Source organism: Salarias fasciatus, chromosome 7, assembly GCF_902148845.1.
Source record: "Salarias fasciatus chromosome 7, fSalaFa1.1, whole genome shotgun sequence".
NCBI classification, from domain to species: Eukaryota; Metazoa; Chordata; class Actinopteri; order Blenniiformes; family Blenniidae; genus Salarias; species Salarias fasciatus.
In genome coordinates this window covers 8,525,221-8,541,483 of record NC_043751.1, presented here as the reverse complement: position 1 = coordinate 8,541,483, position 16,263 = coordinate 8,525,221, and the positions used below count along the sequence as shown (strand labels likewise).

At 49.8% G+C, this 16,263-nt stretch overlaps 1 long non-coding RNA gene across 1 annotated transcript; it reads right to left on the bottom strand.

Annotated features, from left to right (window-relative positions):
- Positions 1 to 344: 344 nt before the first annotated feature.
- Positions 345 to 1,029, bottom strand: LOC115392276 (uncharacterized). The gene is made up of 3 exons (XR_003931831.1): positions 897 to 1,029; positions 549 to 616; positions 345 to 435 (listed from the first exon to the last, which is right to left on the bottom strand). It is a non-coding gene; the product is annotated as an uncharacterized LOC115392276 (long non-coding RNA).
- Positions 1,030 to 16,263: the final 15,234 nt, after the last annotated feature.

The window sequence follows — 16,263 nt, the reverse complement described above, 5'->3', positions numbered from 1 at the left end:
TCTGGTGTTTCCGCCCGGTTGGATTAAGTTTGTGGATGTCGATCGCTGTGGATTAGAGCTACCAGAGCCGTGTTTGGATCGGGAGTGGAAGACACTACGAGGGACGCCGACACAGAGCTAACGGGGAGCTAATGCTAACAGCAGCAGCAACAACAGCAAACAAACGGCAAACAACTCCATCTACCATCAAAGCGAAGGTAAAAGAACTTTCAACCATGTCCTCTGAAAGTGAGAAATTGTTGGAGGACATTGAAGGGAAGCTGTTTACTTTATCTGCACTGGAACTATCAGAAATTTGCACTACACTTGAAATTACTGTTAAGGATGATGATAAGGACTCACCTCGCAAAGTGAGAAGGATTATTCTCCTGCACTTAGAGGGGGAAGATGTCACATCGCTTGAAGACGAAGGACTGTCCTTATTGTTGAAAGTGACTGATAAAATTGATTAATTAAAAGCCAAAGTCCGGTCCCACGTCGCTACACCGCTCCCCAGCGGCCACAGATGGTACTGCACCCATCCCAGAGAATGTGGTGAGACAACGCACCTCTGCCACAATGTCAACCACCACTACTGCTATGAACTTTTCTGAAAGGAGTGCCACTGCTGTTCACCCTATGTACAGAAAGGACTTGAAAATTAATGGACAAATTGGTGAACATAATCAGAAGGATAAGCTTGGTTATGCAAGTCTAGAAAGACAAATAACAAAAGCATTTAAAAAAGGACATGATGAATGTGAAATTGCTGATGCTGTTATTCAAGCTATCATCCCAGGAACAAAATTAAGAAGCTATCTTGAAAGTAGAGATGATTTGCCACTGCAAGCTCTAAAGCAAATATTAAGAACTCATTTTGTTGAGAAAGATGCCACCGAGCTGTACCACTCACTCACACGTGCTGCACAAGAGCCCAGAGAGACTCCAGTCCAGTTTCTAGTTCGAGCCATGGACCTGAGGCAACAAATACTCTTTGCATCAGAGAGGGCAGATACAGGATTGAAGTACAGCCCAGAACTAATTCAAAATCAGTTTCTGCAAACAACACTCACCGGATTCATGATGACACCATTCGCACAGATTTAAAGCCTCACCTACAGAATCCAACAGTAACAGATGAGGTCCTACTGGAGAAAATGACTGCTGCCTACAACCTGGAGATGGAGAGAAAGAGCAAGCTGTCAACAAAATCCAAAGTGAAGGTGTCAGCGGTGAGTCATGATTCAAACTCAACTGATTCGGAGAGCTGCAGTTATGAGAGTAACTCTACACATAAAAGACAAGGACAATTACAGAAACGAGACACATTAATGGAGAAAGTGGACCAAGGAAACAAAGCCATTTGTGAAGCGATCCAGAACCTTACCACCCAACTGTCAAGTCTCCACCAGCTGCCCAGACAATCACCCCCGCCTGCAGCAAGGGGGCAAGCCAGCCGCAGCTACAGCCGACCGTCACCAAGGACACGCCCCATGCGACAGTGTCACCAGTGCCAGCGGACCAATCCAGGTGGGAGGTGTGACCACTGCTACAAGTGCGGGAGCACCGACCACTGGGCTATCGGTTGCCGCCGAGTACCCAGGAATGCCACAGCCTCCACCAACAAGATTGAGAGCAGTGTACATCTTGGTAAGAATGCGCATTTATTCTGCACCACTGCACCTCTCACTGGCAAACAACATCAAACAGCTAAGCTAGTGGGGAGGAGGTGTCTTGTCCGAGCCACTATGAATAACGTTGGCACCAGAGTGCTGTGGGACACTGGCTCACAAGTGTCTATAGTTGGGGCAGAGTGGAAGCAGAGACACTTACCAGACGTTGCCGTGCGGCCTGTGGAGGAGTTACTGGAGGAAGGAGGACTGGACCTGTCTGCCGCCAATGGAACACAGATCCCGTACCAAGGCTGGATTGAAGTGGAGTTCACACTGTCCCAGAATGCTGTAGCTGGGATGAGTGACAAGCCTGTGGTTGTCCCCATCCTCGTCGCCACCACAGAACTTGAACGTCCTATTATTGGATTTAATGTAATTGAAGAGCTGGCTTTGACTAATGAGGACTCTGAGAACTGTTTTCCTGCTGGTCACATGGTGAAGAGGCTCTGTTCAGCACTTGAAGTGGGACAGAAAACTGCCAGAGCTGTTCTAACAGTCTTAAAGAAGCAGCCACCTGAGAACAATCCCCATATTGCTTGGGTGGGAAGAATATCAGTCACTGTCCCTAAGAACAAAGCTATTCAAGTGCACTGTAACTATGTACAGCAGGGTGTGCTGAATGGACCTAATGCTCTGCTAGAGCCTAACCCAGAGACACCGTGGCCCACTGGACTCAAAGTGAGAGAGCAGCTGATTGACCTCCCCCAAGACCACACAAGGATTAAAGTTACTGTTGAGAATACAACAACTTGTGACATTGCGCTGTGTGGCCGAACAACACTTGGCTGGTTACATAGTGTCGACGCTGTCTATCCACTTGAGTCCAAGTCCGCTGACTGTCAGCCATCAGAGAACAGCACCACATCATCACTGGAGCAGTTTAATAAAGCACCACAAGGGGAGCCCTGGGACCCGCCCGTGGACTTAAGTCACCTCTCTACAGAGCAGCAGCATAAAGTCCGGCAGATGCTGAGGGAGGAGTGTGACGTGTTTGCCAGAGATGAGTGGGATGCTGGTTGCATTACAGACTTGCAGATGGACATTAATTTGAAAGACTCTGTTCCGGTCCAAAGAACTTACAATGCAATACCCCGTCACCTGTATCAAGAGGTCAAAACTCACATTCAGGACATGCTTAACAGAGGCTGGATACAAAAGTCGTACTCATCCTACTCGTCTCCTGTAGTCTGTGTGCGTAAAAAGGATGGAACACTACGTTTATGCATTGACTATAGGCTGCTGAATGAGAAGACCCTACCAGACCGCCATCCCATCCCCAGAATCCAAGAAATCCTGGAGAACTTGGGAGGAAACTCTTGGTTCACGGTCTTGGACCAAGGCAAAGCATACCACCAAGGCTTCATGAGCGAGAAGAGCAGACCCTGTACAGCCTTCATATCACCTTGGGGACTCTAAGAGTGGCTCCGAATCCCATTTGGACTGTCAAATGCCCCGGCTGCTTTTCAACGCCATATGGAGGGATGCCTGGGAGATCTGAGGGACGAAGTCTGTGTGCCCTACCTGGATGATGTCCTTGTGTTCAGCCGCACATTTGACCAACATGTGCACAATGTCAGACAAGTCCTGCAACGACAGAAAGCCTGTGGAATCAAGCTCAGAGCAGGTAAATGTGAATTTTTCAAGCCACAAGTAACCTATGTTGGTCGTGTCATCTCTGCAGAAGGATACAGGATGAACCCAAAAGAGGTGGAGGCAGTAAAGGCGCTCGCACACCAGACCCCAGCTACAGTGAAGGAGGTGAGAAAGCTCCTTGGATTCCTGAGCTACTATAGAGCTTACATCCAGGACTTCTCCAGGACTGCGAAGCCACTGTATGAGCTGCTGGCAAAGCCAAAATGTGAGCCAAAGCACCACCACAAGAAGGGGATGAAGTGTGCCAGCTACCAGCTCTCGCCCTCCTCACCTGTACAGTGGACAGATGCACACAAAGCCATTTTGGAGACCTTTGTGAATAAGCTCACCAATCCGCCTGTCATGGCGTATCCTGACCTCGAGCAACCTCTCATCCTTCATGTTGACGCCTCTGAAGAAGGACTCGGAGCTGTGCTGTACCAGCGCCAGGGTGGTATTCTGAGAGTTATCGGCTACGGATCCAGAAACCTCTCTCCAGCTGAAAAGAATTACAAGCTGCACTCAGGTAAACTGGAATTCCTCGCACTGAAATGGGCTATCACTGAACGTTTCCGTGACTACCTGTTCCATGCACCTCACTTCACTGTCTACAGCGATAATAACCCACTCACCTATGTCACCAAATCAGCAAAACTCAATGCTACTGGTCATCGCTGGGTTGCAGAGCTGGCAGACTATAGATTCACCCTGAAGTACAGACCTGGGACAGCTAACGGGGACGCTGACTTCCTGTCCCGTAGGCCCACACCCATGGAAACCATCATGGAAGAGTGTACTGAGGAATGTGAGCCAGAGGACATGGAGGTTGTGTGTAAAGTAGTGATGGCAATCTGAAGCTTTCTGAAGCAGCAAAGCTTTCAACACAATTGTATCGAAAAAAGGTTCATTACTCAAAGCTTTTCAAATCAGAGCCCAACAAGGACCCCTGGTGGTGAAAGTCAAGGAAAGCATGTCATGTGTCAGAGCTGAATGAATGAATGTGATGTATGAGTAATTACATTTTTTAAATTATTGAATGATATGTCCACATCACTAAAACCTAGTATAGCTAATATTTTGATGTCAGCATTTCTATTGTTCATAGGCCAACTTGAATAAAGATGGGGATGAAAAAGCAGAGTGTTCATATGTATGACTGAATGTGTTTTAAGTGACCAGTACATTTGCTGTGTCTCACATAACAAGTCAGCAGCAAGCTGACTTATTTGAGACACAGTAATTATTAAGGTAGCATGAGAGATGGTGGAAGTGAATTGACGTTGGCAGATGCTGGCCACAAACTAAACACTGGACCTAGAAAAATAAATTACAAATGAGGGATGTTTTTTAAAGAAGGGATTTGGTCTGACAAAACAATACTTTACATATGACATATTGTTGCAACTGGCAACCAACCACCCCAAATATATTTCAAAGTCTAACATTAACAATGAACAAAATGTAGGCATAACACGTTTGCTCATAACACCATTGTTGGGTGAAATTAAATCAAATCAAAGTGTTCCCAAATTTCAGAACGTCCTCTTTTTGCCACAGGCTCCATATCAAATCTATATTCACTGTCTCTCACTCTCTCTCCACTCACAAACTGCCTCCACAACCCACAAACAGCTGCAGCGCGTTTTGAACCTGTGAAGCAGCAGCTGAAGCGTCACGTGGGTGTGCGCAAATGAAGCTTCAGACGTCACGGATCACGTGATTATCAGGAAACGAATCAAGCTCCGATACAAAGCTCCAGTGAGAAGAGGTTCATTTTTTCAACACATGCTTCGAAGCTTCGGTGTCACGGTTAACATCACTACTAAACACAGTGCATGTCGGACCATAGGAGCTGATTGCCAGAGCCGTCGGCCGTCTGTAGCCGAGCCGTGCAGAGAGCAAACGTCGGAATTGGTGAGTCGCGCTAGCATTAGCATTAGCCTCCATTCATACGAAGCTCCATTCATTCATTCAGTTACGCTGCCTATGTTCCGGATATGTCAATGTTAAAAGAACTGAAGCACTGTTATTTATGTATTGGACGATTAATCACCTGTCTGGTGACTATGATATGAAATATGCACTTTAAAGCCGGTTTTCATTGTGAAGCTGGTGTTTATCATGCACAGCCCAGCTGATCACTGGAGCTGTTTTTGCACTTTGTGTGATACTTGGACACTGATTGTATTTATATTTATTCAAATTGGATTTTATAATGGATATATTATTATATTGTGCAATATGGGATTGGTTGTATTTATAACAGTATGTTATTTAGTACAAGTTATTTTGATAAGTGTACACGTTTGACCTCACTAGACCTATTTTGATACAGGCCAGGTGTCGATGGCGAGCCAGAAGGCCCAGTCAGGCACGAGAGCCTGAGGAAACTTGGAGACACAGACCACGTGTGGACCTTGCTCTGTCCTGCTCTGCCCTGCGCTGTTCTACTCTGCCCTGGTCAGGCTGGTAGGATACATCACACTGCAGCTGCCCTCGTTCTGCCCCTGCAACTCATTCACAGGCCACTTTTCAATCAGTACATCCCCTTCCCCAATTTGGATTTCCCCCTGGACACTCACAAGTGGGACCTGAACTGGTTGCTTTTCCCATCTGACACACGGATCCTATACGTGTGTTTCCAGTGGACAATGCTGCATTGCGTGACGTATGCGTGAATATAGTTTTCCCTTGTTGAACGTTCATTTGGTTTTCTATAATTATCAATTTCTTGTTTGTATTCTTTGTCTGTTGTTTGTTTGTGTATTTGCACAATTATAAAAAAAGGGTACCATCACTACAACCAACCTGCGTTCAGTCTTTCACTCTCCACTCCTAGAGCGAACAGAGTCTTTTGATTGGATCACAGCCCGGAGTTCAACAGTTACATGTAGGTTACATGTTCCTCCACACTTTTAGAGGGAGATGCCTGCATTTCACCTTCTTCCATCTTCTTCCTCAACTACAGTGAGGTGAGGGGCGGGCCACACCTCAACGCCTGATGAAAATATTTGTCAGCGTTAAGGAAGCAGTGCCCAGCCCTAGAAAAAAATAGACATTATACCTAAAGAGTAGGGATGGGACAAGATCGAAATGCCGCGAGATTGGGTACGTTTGTATGCAGGCAATAACTCTTTATTAACTGGAATATTGACGGAATAATACATTACATGGCGCACAGCCATATAAACACGTGGAAACCCCCGAATATGCTCATATTCATATTTAAAAACCCGGTCGAAAGGGACATGAAATATTGTTCTGCGCATGTTCTATCCGCAAGGAATCTTGGTCTTTTGAGTATGCAAACTACTTGTGATACAGTTTAATTGCTACGACGTAAATAAAATGTGCGGAAACGATCATACAGTTCTTCTCTTCTATTGAAAAAACGATGCATCGCATCAATGAACATTTTACCACGTCTTGCCGGCTCACACTCTTTTCTTACAACATGCAGAGAGAGCTTTAGGTTAAGAAGTTAACCCCGGTTCTCTGAAACATGAGTGAGGTATCTCACTATGGGACACGCCCCCAGCGCTGTTCCCCAGAAGCAATATTACACTACGCCAGTCCTGACTGGCAGACTGACGTGACGTTGGCTCCGCAGGGAGGGGCCTCCCCCTGCTATAAGAGCCCCACGTCGACGTCATCTCCTCAGTCATTGTAAGCACACCTCTTCCTCACTCCAGGCAAGGAGGGTGGTCTGGTGAGATACCTCACTCATGTTTCAGAGAACCGGGGTTAACTTCTTAACCTAAAGTTCTCTTTCAACATTCGTTTCGGTATCTCACTATGGGATATAGAGACTCCCGTATTGCCAGACAAGCTTACCTCGAAGACCAGGCGCATATGTCCAGCCGGTCAGGCAGACACAGTGGGTACAGAACCCACGCCTAACACAGCATGAGACACTGATGGCGCAGTAACATCCAGGTTATAGAATCTGGTGAAAGTGTGAGGCGACGCCCAACTGGCAGCCGCACAGATCTCTTCCACAGAAACCCCCCGGAAAAGCGCCCAAGACGCGGCCACACCACGCGTGGAATGCGCGCGCAGCCCCGCAGGGGGTTGCAACCCGCTGCTGTTATAAGCTACGCTAATAGCGTCCACGATCCAGTGAGATAAACGCTGCTTAGTGAGCGGTTCTCCCAGATGTGATGCGGCCCATGACACAAGCAGCTGCTCGGACTTCCTGAGTCCGGCTGTCCTGTCAACATACGCCCTCAGCGCGCGCACAGGGCAGAGCGCGTTAAGCGTCTCGTGCTCCTGCGTCGCGAAAGGAGGGGGATAAAACGCCGCCAACTCGATAGGGCGATACGAAGTTGCCTGGTTAAAAACCTTAGGCACAAATGCGGGGTTAGGTTTCAATAAAACCTTATGTCCCCCCATGAAAAACTGCATGCAGGCCGGGTTCACCGATAACGCATGGATATCACTCACGCGTTTCGCAGACGCCAGCGCGAGTAATAAACCCGTTTTCAGGGAGAGCATCCGCAGGTCCACCTGCTGAAGTGGCTCAAAAGGCGGGCGTGACACAGCTTCGAGCACCAAGGATAAATCCCAGGGCGCAGTCAAGCTCCTGGATACCGGGCGAAGCCGCCGCGCTCCCTTCATGAACTGACAGATAAGAGGATGCTGGCCAGCCGTCTTATCCCCAAAACCGACGTGACAAGCCGATATAGCGGCTAAATACACTTTGACGGTGGAGAAAGCCAGACCGTTATCCAGCAGCTCCTGCAGAAACATCAGGATAGCAGGGACGGGGCTCTGAAAAGCCACCAGACCTGCCCTTACGCACCATTTTTCAAAAGCCTGCCAGTTTCCCTCATACGCACGATGTGTGGACGAGGCTCTGGCGCTCTGAATAGTTACGATGACGTTATGCGGGAGCCCACCTGTCAGCAGGTTAAACCTTTCACGGGCCAAGCCCACAGCGCCATGCGCTCCGGGTGAGGATGAAAGATTTCTCCGCGTGCCTGCGTCAAAAGGTCCCTGCGGAGGGGCAGGGGCCAAGGTTGACCGCACAACATCTGAAATATCTCCGACAGCCAGTGTTTCCCTGGCCAGCGCGGAGCTATCAGAATCAGAGCCAGCCCCCTCTGCCGCACCCTGGCGAGCGTAGGAGTGATCAGCTCTAACGGGGGAAACGCGTACAGCAAGACGCGCGGCCACTCGTGTGCCAAAGCGTCCAGACCCAGGGGAGCACTCTGGTCCAACAGGGAGAAATACAGGGGACACTGGGCGTTCTCCCCCGAGGCGAAGAGGTCCACCTCTGCCTGTCCATATTTCTGCCATATCTGGGTCACTATTTCGCTGTGGAGTTTCCACTCCCTGTAGCGAGGATTCCCTCTGGAGAGCAGATCCGCCCCCCGGTTCAGGATGCCGGGGACGTGCGTCGCTCTCAGCGATAACAGGTGGGAGCTGCTCCACACGATCAGTCTGTGTGTCAGACTGTGAAGGTGATGCGAGCGCAGTCCCCCTTGTCTGTTGATATATGCCACCACCGTGGTATTGTCCGTTCTGACCAGCACATGCTGCCCTCTCAGGAAAGGCAGAAAGTGTTTCAGTGCCAGCGAGACAGCCAGGAGCTCCAAGCAGTTTATGTGCATCCCGCGCACCTGCGCGCCCCATGTGCCATTCACTATCCTGCCCTCGTGCGTGGCTCCCCAGCCCGACAGAGAGGCATCTGTAGTGATCACTTTCCTCACCAGGACCGTCCCCATGGTAACGCCTACAGTGAGAAAGCCTTTGCGTTTCCATGGGCGCAGCGCCAGAACGCACGCGGAGGAAACAAGAACGTGACGGCGACCGTGGAGCGCCGGGTTCAGCCTCAGTGACGTCACCCATCTCTGACACGGTCTCATGTACAAGTGGCCAAGTGGAAGAACTACCAGTGCTGATGCCATCAGTCCTAGTAGTCTGAGACACGTCCTGAACCTCAGAAGTGCGCCTCTGCGGAATTGTGCCAGACAAGCCTGAAAGGCTTTCACTCTCTCCGCCGACAGGTGAGCCGTGAACGCAACTGAGTCCAGTGACAGGCCAATGAACGGGATTTTCTGAGTGGGTGTCAAAACACTCTTTTCCCGGTTTATTGTGAAACCCAAGCCAGTGAGATGTGACGTGAGCAGCCTCACGTGCTCCTGGGCCTGGTGTGACGACTGCGCCATGAGAAGCCAGTCGTCGATGTAAGTTGCCACACGCACGCCCCTGTGCCGCAGGGGGGCGATGGCCGCCTCGGTGCATTTGACAAACACCCGCGGGCTTAAGGAAAGCCCGAATGGGAGCACCTGGTATTCGTATGTTACGCCTTGAAAGGCGAACCTGAGATACTTTCTGTGAGGGGGGTAAATAGGGATGTGAAAGTAAGCGTCCTTCAGGTCTATGGATGCAAACCAGTCGCCTGGACGCACGAGGCGGATTAGGACTGCATGCGTCAGCATCCTGAACTTGTACTTTCTCATGTACTTGTTCAGAGAGCGCAGATCCAGAATCGGCCGTAACCCCCCGTCCTTCTTCGGGACCAGAAAATATCTTGAATAGAAACTGTACTGGCTCTGATCCAGCGGCACTATTCCAATAGCTCCTTTGATCAGCAGAGAAGTGATTTCTTCCTGCAGAACATGAGCTTTTTCTCCCCGAGCCAGCGACTGCAATATCCCGTTGAACCGGGGAGGAGCGGACGCGAATTGGAGCCTGTAACCTCTGGTTACGGTCTTTATTACCCAATCTGCTGCTCCACATGCCCGCCACTGCTGGGCTCGGACCGCTAGCGGGCCGAGCGGGGATTCTGTGTGAGCGCCATGCTGGACAGAGGCGGACAGCGGTACAGCAGCTCTGCTTTCCACAGCAGGTGTGCTGGCCTGCTTCCTCATAGATGGAGCAATGGCTCCCTCTAGAGGCCCCCTGTGCGATTGCACAGGTGTGTCCTGTGCCACACATATATGATTTTTCATTATTTTGAATGTTTTTGGCTGCGCCCTTGGCCTCAGGCCTGGATGCGCGCTCTGAAACATCTTTAATGAAAAGTTTATTGAAGAACATGAGCACTGGTGTGTGCTTGTGCACTGGTGTGTGCTTGTGGGACTCCGCTGTGGCTCCTCTGAGCTCTCTGCAGGTCCGAGTGTTCTTCTCTTCACTGGGCCGTGAACTGTGAGTGCCTCCATGGCCTCTGCATGCCTCTTCCGTGGGCTGGAACATGCCTCGAACATGTGAGCCAGAACATGACTCAGGAGGGACGACGTTGGCGTCTGGCGGAGCCCGTCTTCCCCCCTCGATGGCTGCGCTCTAGGTGGCGCGGCGCTTCTTTTTGGCCCCCAGAGTGGCAGGAGGGCCAGCTTGGTCCCCTGACGTCACACTGGTGGCAGAAGGCTTTTTCAGCCAAGCACCTTTCAGCTCTGGAGGCTTGTTGGAAAACACGGCCTGTCGGCTGAGACTGACGTTTTGGGGTCCGGTAGGCCGACCTGGCCACGGCCTGCGCAAAAGTCTGTCTGGGTGCAGTAGGAGGAGGGGGAGGCATCTTTCTGGGGAGACACAGTTGGAGTGCTTCTCCCTCCTTCTTCTTCTCCTCGCATCGTCTCTGCATGGTGGCCACGGCTGGGCCAAACAGGCCCTTTGGGTCCACCTGCACGTCGAGGAGGTTCGCCTTCTCTTTTTGGGAGAGGCTGGACAGGTTCAGCCACCTGGCTCTCTCCTGGGCAACCATGAGAGCCATGGCTCGTCCCGAAGCCTGAAACAGCGCTCCTGTGAAGACGGAGGCAGAGGTCGGTGACCACGCACAGCTCGTCCCACAGGTCTGGCGCAGGTGAGGACGTCATCTCGTCCTGCAATTCAGCCTGGTAGGCTAGAAGCAGGGAAGAAGCATTCAGTGCTCTCACCGTTGTCGCCACCATTTTGTAGCCCTTTTCAGTCAGGGAAGACTGAAAAGATTCGGCCTTGGAAGGCAGGGAGGGTCCCGCTGCCGTCATGGCTGCAGGCTGGGGTGGAGGTGAGATGCCACGAGAGGTTCAACAGGGGGAAGGTGGGAAAAACCTTTCTCCTCCATGTTGTCCCAGTCTAACGCCGACCCTCCCTGGACGGGGTTTTTGGCGGTAAGTGGATTGCTCCACGACCGGGTCGCCTCCTCCAGGCACTCAGGGAAGACTGGCAGCAGTTGTCTGGCCGCGGCTTTGGCTTTCGGGAGCCTTTTTCCCTCATAACGAGACGTGGTGGTCTCGGCGGGGGTTTCAGGCCACGCGATGCCAAGCTTTGCAGCTGCTCTGCGGCAGACGGCGTGCAAATCCATGCAGGCGGCCGGGTTTGGGGACCCGCTGCGCGTGCTGTCTTCCGCCATCGGCTTTGCAGCCGGAGAGGGGATAAACGGCCCGTCGTCCTCCTCATCTCCGTCGGAGCCGAGGCTGACGGGCTCGTCCCCGGACTCGAAGTCCGCCGCCCCGAAGTCGCACTGCTCGGCCATTAGGCTGATAGCGTCGTCATCGGGGTCGGTGAGCGGGGCCACAGCGTCGAGCTGTTCGCCCCAGCTCGTTCCCGCGGGAATGGTGTCCTCGCGGGAACTCAGCGACACCTGTGTCGGGGGGATGGTTACCCCTAACATAGGGTCCACCTCCGACAGGCTAGCCTGGCGAGCTAGCCTGCGTCGGCGAGTCTTCAGCGAAAGACGTGCACAATGCTCACAAGAAGCCGGGAGTGCGAGCGCTTCCTGGGCATGTTGCAGCCCGAGGCAAGCGCTGCAAGCAGCGTGGGTATCTGCGCCCGAAATCTTCTTTCCGCATGTGCAGGTCTTGGTCGGAGGTTTTGTCCCGTCCATGGTGAGGAAGCGGTAAAAAACTCCGACAAGTTAGCTCCGTGGCTAGCGAGTTTTGCAACAAGCTATAGCAGCCGCTGTTTGGGACAGACCGTCTGCTAATCCCAGATTGCTAATGTGGAGAGCAGGTAGCGTTCGGCGACCGAGGTGTGAGCTCGCTCTGCGAACGGTAAAGCTAGCCTGTTTAGCCACAAAAAGCATCTGAGAGGTGCTTCTGGGAGCGAGAAGAGGTGAAAGACTGAGGAGATGACGTCGACGTGGGGCTCTTATAGCAGGGGGAGGCCCCTCCCTGCGGAGCCGACGTCACGTCAGTCTGCCAGTCAGGACTGGCGTAGTGTAATATTGCTTCTGGGGAACAGCGCTGGGGGCGTGTCCCATAGTGAGATACCGAAACGAATGTTGAAAGAGAACCTGCAGCGGCTGCGGCGCCCTTCTTCCTCTGTGGTGTCTGTGTAAAATAAGGTTGAACATGCAAACAGCGCACCTAGTGGCATGAAATGCAAATGCAGTCATGGCGTCGTCTGTGCACCGCGGTTTGAATGGGAATAGGGGAACTAGGTGGCCGCCTAGGGCGCCCCGACGTTCTGTGTTCCGTGTGAGCACTGCTCTGTGCCGCTCCGACGCTGCCATGTGAGTACCGCACCGCTCCCCACTCGACCCCCTCTCCCCCCGTCTCGTCTCGTGTCGTCTCGTCTCGTGGACTCAATCTTGCGAGACATGTTCGTCAAGAGGTTGACGAACATGCTTTATTATGCTTCAATATTAACTTCCTTAATTCTTCAACAAAATCAAATGAAATGTAAAAACTTGTAACAAAATAATAGCTCTCTTAGACTCTTTGCAAATATTAAATAATGTTCTAAATAGAACTCTTCAGTTAGAAAATCCAGTTTCAACAATATCTTAAAGGAATACTCCACCCAAAAAACGATTTGGCCTCATTTTCTACTCACCCTCATGCTGAGAAACACTCTGGAGCACTTTTTTGACGTTTCAAATGCAGTTGGAGATGTTTGGGGATTTTTGTTGTCAACACACAGGGACCGACAAAGCCGACAGAAAAAATGGTCCATAAATCCACAAACGTTCCCAGTTTCCTTCATACTGCTCGTCCGCTGTAATCCAAGTGTCCTGAGCGCGTAACGTCCATAATTAATCTTAACGAGGTCATTTAGTACATTTTAACAGCCCAAACAGGGCACTCTCATCCAGCTCCATTGCATGTCTGCGCGCCGCACCTGAACTACGGAAGCCGCGCAGACCAAGCCAGAGCTTGCCGCGCTTTCAGCGACTACTTTTCTAATTGCAAGCGTAGAAGAAGAAGTTCCGCTGTTATATTCTGCTATGAGTGACCCAGCTGTGGACATCACAAAAGTGATTGGCTACTGTTTTAAAGCTTTGAATTCGGTGTCCTGCCGGAAAGGGCACAAGCATGTTGCTTGGTCTATATAATATATATTATATATATATATATATATTATATATATATATCTATATATATATATATATATATGTGTTGTGTGTACTGGAGATCCACTGACAGAATAATGAAACGTGCATGTTTTGTTGTTGCAGCTTTTTTTGTTTGTTTGTCTGTTTATATTGGCTTTAGTTTTAGTTTTGCTGGACAGTGGCAACGGTTCATAATTTCTCTGGAATATGTTTGTTGATAACCTAAGATTTGTCACTAATAGTGAATCGTTTGTTTGTTCGATGTGTTTTTTCCTTTGTAAATCACTCTGACTGCTCTGTTTACCGGAGGTGAAACCAGCCATAGCTTCTCCACATCGCGGGGAGGAGGCAGTGAGCCCAGTTGTCCTCCGCCTACCCGTCAAATAAAAGAAGAAGAAATACTGTTCTGTGATTGGTCCGTTTCACTCGGTGTGTGTGACGTCTTTTCCAAAATGGCTGCCAGCGGTCCAGACAGGAACGGTATAGCGCAGATTTTTAAAGTTTTTATTGATTAGTTCACTACAGGAGCATATTTAAACGTAGTGATGGCAATCTGAAGCTTTCTGAAGCAACAAAGCTTTCAACACAATTGTATTGAAAAAAGGTTCAGTACTCGAAGCTTTTCAAATCAGAGCCCAACAAGGACCCCTGGTGGTGAAAGTCAAGGAAAGCATGTCATGTGGCAGAGCTGAATGAATGAATGTGATGTATGAGTAATTACATGTTTTAAATTATTGAATGATTTGTCCACATCACTGAAACCTAGTATAGCTAATATTTTGATGTCAGCATTTCTATTGTTCACAGGCCAACTTGAATAAAGATGGGGATGAAAAAGCAGAGTGTTCATACGCATGACTGAATGTGTTTGAAGAGACCAGGACATTTGCTGTGTCTCACATAACAAGTCAGCAGCAAGCTGACTTATCATTTGAGACACAGTAATTATTAAGGTATCATGAGAGATAGTGGAAGTGAATTGACGTTGGCAGATGCTGGCCACAAACTAAACACTGGACCGAGAAAAATAAATTACAAATGAGGGATGTTTTTAAAGAAGGGATTGGTCTGACAAAACAATACTTTACATGTGACATATTGTTGCAACTTGCAACCAACCACCCTAAATACATTTCAAAGTCAAACATTGAGAATGAACAAAATGTAGGCATAACACATTTGCTCATAACACCATTGTTGGGTGAAATGAAATCAAATAAAAGTGTTCCCAAACTTCAGAACGTCCTCTTTTTGCCACAGGCTCCATATCAAATCTATATTCACTCTCTCTCACTCTCTCTCGACTCACAAACCGCCTCCACAACCCACAAACAGCTGCAGCTCTCTCATTTGGCCGTCTTGCCGCCTCTCGCTGGTCCGATGTTCTGAGCTGCTCTGCCCAGAGAAACCTGCCGGATGGTGGAGCCGAACTGCAGCGTGCTGAGAGTTTCCACCACGTCCTTCACATCCGGACTCACGTTGACAAACACGCAACACTGCAAACACACAACACACACACAGCCGTCACTAAAACCCAGATTACAGAGCATCTTGTGAGTGAGTGAATCACAGCTTGCTGGGTCTGCTTTAGCTCGTCTCAGGCTTGCTGTGTCTTACTTTGGCATCTCCGCTGAGGCAGGGCTGCAGGAGATGAGTGAGTTTGGAGTTTCTGAAGGGGATGTGGAGCGCGTTGCACTTCAGAGCTCCAAACACCTGAGAGCAAAAGGAAACTACACGTAAGTGACTCTTAACGTTTCCAGAGACCGGAGCAGGTCGGTGTACCTGTCCCAGTGCTGTCAGTGACTTGTTGATGGCGGCGGCCTCCACCAGCCTCTGTCCTTCAGCTTCTGTCTTCGAGATCCGTTCCGATCCAGCAAGGTCACACAAGGTCAGCGTCCCGCGAGTCGTCAGCCCGGACACACTGTCTGAGATCTCCACCTCCAGCGCCACCAGCAGGTGAGAGCGGGAGCTGCGGCAGTAAATAACACGTTGTGGTTATGAATTCTTCTCTCAGTACAAAATGTGAATTAATATTGGATTGTTAAAATATGATTGGAAGTTTTTGCTCTTTTTTTTATTAATCAGTCTTCTTGATACCTAAAGTACTCGTAGTCTGAGACAAAACAGTGTTTAAACCTAAACATCCATTTCAAATCAAATGTATTCAAATCAAACAGTAGACTCCAAATGTATGGTGTGTGACTGCCTGAGGGAAGAATGATGCATGTAGAACTTTTGGGAAACACTCCAACACTCCAGTCTCACTGGAGACCCCTCTCTGCTTCAGGGTCATGGAGGCGCCGATCACATGTGGGAAATATGTTCAGAGCTTTCAAGGAGTTTCGTTTGTGTTGGAATAGTTACAGAATCCATCTAAAACATGTCGATATGTTCATAGATCTGCAGTGAACCTCTGCGTGTTCATCTTGGTGGAGGCGATCTTTCTGTTCCTTTCCCCCATCTCCATGACGCCCAGGATGTCGGCCTCGGTCTGGACCTGGACTTGGGTCAGACCGGGGACTGCCACTGACTTCCCCTGGACTCGGATATCCAGTGAAGCGTCGGGACTTTTGGTCAGAAGGTCCTTCAAGGTCTCGTTGTAAATCTCCAGCATGGACATCTGAAAACAGGCACATTCACACTCATTTATTTGGAGATGTTCAGTGGGGACATTTGGCCCCAACAAGGATAGAAATACGAGAACACACACACACACACACACAC